The sequence below is a fragment of the Tenrec ecaudatus genome, chromosome 1 (assembly GCF_050624435.1).
Source record: "Tenrec ecaudatus isolate mTenEca1 chromosome 1, mTenEca1.hap1, whole genome shotgun sequence".
Classification (NCBI taxonomy): Eukaryota; Metazoa; Chordata; class Mammalia; order Afrosoricida; family Tenrecidae; genus Tenrec; species Tenrec ecaudatus.
This window is the reverse complement of record NC_134530.1, coordinates 99,392,728-99,398,208: the sequence shown is the minus strand read 5'-3', so window position 1 is coordinate 99,398,208 and position 5,481 is coordinate 99,392,728. Positions and strand designations below refer to the sequence as shown.

The window sequence follows — 5,481 nt, the reverse complement described above, 5'->3', positions numbered from 1 at the left end:
AAATGTTAAAATTATATATGTGGTTTATATTATTTGCTAATGAGAAGGTCTGACAAAGCATGTGCCCTATAGATTTTCCTTGTGTTTATTAATTGCACTCTATTTTGGACTACTACAGTCCTTTGTTCTAAATCCATACAGGCCTGTCATAAGAGAATCTGTTTATCCTTTAACAAGTCAGTCTCCACCATAGACCGTGAAGAGTTTCCAGCCATTCCCTGTGTATTCACCTGCCTCCTCTGGAGCAAGCACAGCGCGTAGTGCCTGGAAGATGTTCTTGCACAGCTCACTCCTTTCTCTTTCGTGCAAAGAGCTACATAGAATGCTAACTGCAGGGTGTAGGCTGCCACCATTCTCATAATTTCTGCTTTCATATGCTAGCTATGATCTCCACAGCCTTATACTCTTTGTCGGCAGATTAGCACAAGAAGCAAATAGAAGTAAAACTCAAATCGGTCCAATTTACCACTCATTAGCAGTTTTTGTGAAGACTGGTTGTGGACGAGATTGAAACTCAGAGCTAATGTGACATTTTGAATTATCTCAACTTGTCACTTTTCCATGCTGTGCTTCACTCTCATTAGGCAAAGTAATCAAGACCTGGGTTTATTATTACACTGGGTCCCTCCCTCTTAATAGGTCTCAGCTCGGAGAGGTAACTAATGCTCACGCTGGTGCCACACTTCCTTCCCTGGCACAAAGGGTGGCTGTTCATTTTCTTCTGATTCATGTTTTGGGGAGGTTCCTTTTTCAGACAACTTCCTGAGCCTACCAATTAAGCAAACACTTTGATTTTCTCTGAGAGCATTTGTGTTTTCATAACTTGACAGATACATTCACGTCTCTTTTGAATGGAGACTTCCCATTCTACTTTGTTTCTTCTGGGACTCTGCCACACTAGAACACGTCTCGGTTGTGCACCAATTGTCCTTCGATGTGCTTAGAAACAATTTGGCTTTAAAATGTTAATGTTTCAAAAGCCCATGTTATATGTAATGAGTCATCTGAATTGAGATCCAGAAAAGTGATAAAGGACATGCATATTGCAATTGTCCAATTTCAGAAATTAACCACACACTTTGACAAGATGGTTTCTTGATCTGAATAAGAAAGAGTTCATGGCTGAGAACAATAGTCTTCATGTGCTCTGATTGGACTGTGAGTACAATATAGCAACACTGTTACTACTCACATGCCTTGGTTCTTGACACTCTCGTACTGAAAGATGGCAGAGTCTGCCTCTGGAGACGCCCTACTGGCACTGCTGGGCGAAGAGTAGATTGCTAACTGCAGGACCTGTGGTTCAAACCCACCAGCAGCTAGGAAGGAGAAAGTTTAATGAGTCTCTGTGTTCTCATAAAGATTTAAAACCTCAGAAATCCTATGTAGGGTTTCTATGAGTCAGAACTGGCTTAATGATAGAGAATTTGTGCTAATATCATGTACTCAATACTAGTTACATCATTATTCATTCATTGTGTCATGCATGAACACTGCTGCATTTAACAATCAAAGGTTGTTGTGTTTCATTAAAGATAACCCCAAATTCCGAGTGGTCCCAAAGGGATCAGTTACCAGGCATCAAAGAACAAAAAATCATATCATTGACTGCACACCTCCATGATAGGATCGCTGAAGACAAATGGGTGCATAAGCAAATGTGGTGAAGAAAGCTGATGGTGCCCGGCTATCAAAAGAGATAGTGTCTGGGGTCTTAAAGGCTTGAAGGTGAACAAGCGGCCATCTAGCTCAGAAGCAAATAAGCCCACATGGAAGAAGCACACCAGCCAGTGCGATCACGGGGTGCCCAAGGGACCAGATATAAGGCATCATGCAAAAAAAAAAGATATAAGTGTGTGTATGTATGTGTATATATGTGTATATGTATATATGTATGTGTATATATGTATATATATATCATATTAAATAAAGGGGGAAGGTTAGAGTGGAGACCCAAGGCCCAAGTGTCGGCCAATGGAGATCCCCTCATAGAGGGGTTTAGGAGAGGAGATGGGTTAATTAGGGTGTGAGGTAGTATCGATGAAGAACACAGCTTTCCCCCAGATCCTGGATGCTTCCTCCCCCCAACTACCATGATCTGAATTCTACCTTGCAGGGCTGGATAGGACAGAGGCTGTACACTGGTACATATGAGGGTTGGAGGTACAGGGAATCCAGGGTGGATGATACCTTCAGGACCAAGGGTGTGAGGGACGATGCTGGGAGAGTGGAGGGTGAGTGGGTTGGAAAGGGGGAACTGATTACAAGGATCCACATGTGACCTCTTCCCTGGGAGAGGGACAGCAGAGAAGGGGGGAAGGGAGACTCCGGATAGGGCAAGATATGACAAAATAACAAGGTATAAATTACCAAGGGCATATGAGGGAGGGGGGAATGAAGAGGGAGGGGGAAAAAAAAAGAGGACCTGATGCAAGGGGCTTAAGTGGAGAGCAAATGCCTTGAGAATGATTGGGGCAGGGAATGTATGGATGTGCTTTATACAATTGATGTATGTATATGTATGGATTGTGGTAAGAGTTGTTTGAGTCCCTAATAAAATGTAAAAGAAGAAAAGAGAAAAAAATGATTAGGGCAAAGACTGTACAGATGTGCTTTATACAATTGATGTATGTATATGTATGAACTGTGAAAAGAATTGTATCAGCCCCAATAAATTGTTAAAATAAAAAAAAAAGATAACCCCAAATTCAAGTTTTGGTCAGAGTATTAGGGAAAATATGAACAATAATTAATTTCTGATTGTTTCTGAATGTATTGTTTCGCCTTTTATACACATAAAGTGCATCTTTCAATTATATTCTTTGATTTGGGGGGGCATTTTCATTGCACTCCTAGACATAATAGCTTACAGTGTTGACCATCTGTCTTCCACAAGTGCACAGAGTCCGTCCACGGCCATAGTAAGGAAAGTGGCCCCACCTGTGGGAGGGGAGATCTTCCTTCGGGATGCACCAGATCAAGGAGCAAACACGCATCTTAGTTACCTGGAGCTGTTACAACAGATATGCACCAAATGGATAGTTTCAACGAATGGGAATTTTTTTCTCCGGATTTAGAACGTTGGGATGTCTGAATTCGGGTTCTGGAAGGCTTTCTCTCTGTGGCACCTCTGGAGGAAGGTGCTGCCCTTTGAGATCTCAAGTGCTTTTCATGCGGCTTGGTGGCTCTCTTCTCTCATGTCGGCTTCTGCTTGCCTGCTTCATCTCGCTTTCCCCCCTGAATTTTCATGACATATTGTACCATTGAATTTTCTAATCATCCACCTCAGGTTTCCCCTGAATTGTATAAATCTTTCATCTTTCATAAAGCAATTCTCATTTGTTTATTGTAAGTGTTCACCTCTGAAACTTCCCTACTGCTAGCACATCTTCCTTGAGATGTTGACTAAGATTTGATCAAATAATTTTAATGCAAAAAATTATAGAAAACGGTTTCTTATGATTGGTTCCAATATTATAATTTCCTTCTTTCCATAAGACATTAGTTAGCCACCCCTGAAGTTTCACTTTGGTCTCTTTAAAAGGACTTTTGCCAGATCTAATCAATGAGAAGTGAGTTTTACTATTTACATCTCTATCAAAAACACCTCTTGCTAACTCACATTCACATCTCTAACCCACATTTTATTTCATTTAACTCTTGGAACCTAGGCTCATTGTAAATTATTTGACTTCACACTTGTCTCTAATCTTGCCTTCGATTTTAGCCTTGGCATTCATTTAACACTTTTTCTATGATAAGGATTGGGACTGTGTGACTGATCTGGGTTCCACTTTATCTCACCCTCTTGGTCAGTGAAACAGATTACACGCTTCTGTTGATAACCAAGATTTTCTTGGTTTCCTTGGCATTCTTGGGCCCACCAACATATAAAGAGGAACTTTGTCTTCCCCTCCTAATATGTGTGCATCCACCTCATTGCCGCAGTAGCACAGCTGTATAAGGCCAGGTTGACTAGAGAAACAAATCCAGATACACGCATATACGTATGTGAGTGAACTTAATATCAAGTAGTAATTTTGCATCAGTAAACATTCCAGCAGAGTCCAGATCAAGTCCATACGTTTGATATTAGCCCATAAGACCCACATCAGCCCATGAATTTCTCTCGCACAGCACAAGCGATGATGCCAAATGCAGGAAGATCACAAGCCAGTGGGTGGAAAGTCCTGTGAATCCAATGGTGGTGGACGCATCTCCAGGGCTCTGGCTGCTATCAGCATGGCTCCATGTAGCTTCTCAACAGGAAGTTGAAGAAGAGAGTTTGTCCTACCTCCAGGGACAGGAAAGGCTTCTCTGGAGGAAGTCCCAGAATCCTCCAGAGAAGGCCACGCCCACAAGGAGGGATCACCAGACTGAGACCTGATTGACAAACTAGACTCCACTCCATTTTCATTTAAGTTGACATAAATGTGTGTAACCACCACAACAGCTCTGGGCTACACCCTTAAGTCTGTATGCTTAACAAGCCCGTATTATTTGAAAGATAATTTATATATTTGAATTGAGCTATAATTAATGTCGCATACAATTCAATCATTAGAGCATATCAAGGAGGGTTATGCAATCATCACCCACAATCAACTTTGGAATCTTTCTTATTTAAACTGAAATTCTGGAAGATAAAATCCGCAAAGCTGGGCGCCGGCATGGATTGCGGAAGAGAGAAGCAAAGTATGACTGGAAGATGGGGAAGCATAAGAAAACAAGGAAATATGTGACCATGAAGCGAATGCTTAGTCTCCGAGATCAGAGGCTTAAACTAGAAAAAGAAAGATTAAACCCTAAAAAGAAAGACACGAAAGATCCCAGCGCACTCAAAGAAAGAGAAATCCCCAACACCCTTCCTGCTTGTGCTTCCAATATCGCACACAGCTGGGCCCTGGTGGATACCAACTTCATCAACTTCTCCATCAAAGCCAAACTGGACCTAGTGCAGTCAATGATGGCCTGCCGGTATGCCAAGTGTATTCCTTGTATAACTGACTGTGTCATGGCTGAAACTGAGAAATTAGGGCAGAATTATCGAGTGGCTCTAAGGATCGCCAAGGACCCAAGATTTGAACGGTTACCATGCACGCACAAAGGAACCTACGCAGATGACTGCTTAGTCCACAGAGTAACACCACACAAGTGTTACATTGTGGCCACTGTTGACCTTGGCCCAAAGCGAAGAATCCGGAAGATTCTGACCACAGGTCCACATTGAGCAGACGCCTGGCGTTTGTGGAGCCCCATGATTTCGATTCTGACAACAACGCTGCCCCTTCAGTGGACGCTCTTTTTCCTGTGCATTGGAGGCCAATGTGTGATTAGATGTTCTTTGTTTTTGTTACTGCTTCCAAAATATTTTATCTCCATTTACAGATTGTTGCATTTTTAAATAAATCTGATATGCAGAAAAAAACATCCTCAAAGCTGTCATCTGTTTTTCTGAGGATCAGAGACTTCTGGTTAGTA

At 41.9% G+C, this 5,481-nt stretch overlaps 1 pseudogene; it reads left to right on the top strand.

Moving 5' to 3' along the window:
- The first annotated feature begins 4,708 nt into the window (after positions 1-4,708).
- LOC142431526 (rRNA-processing protein FCF1 homolog pseudogene) lies at positions 4,709-5,230 on the top strand (annotated as a pseudogene).
- Positions 5,231-5,481: the final 251 nt, after the last annotated feature.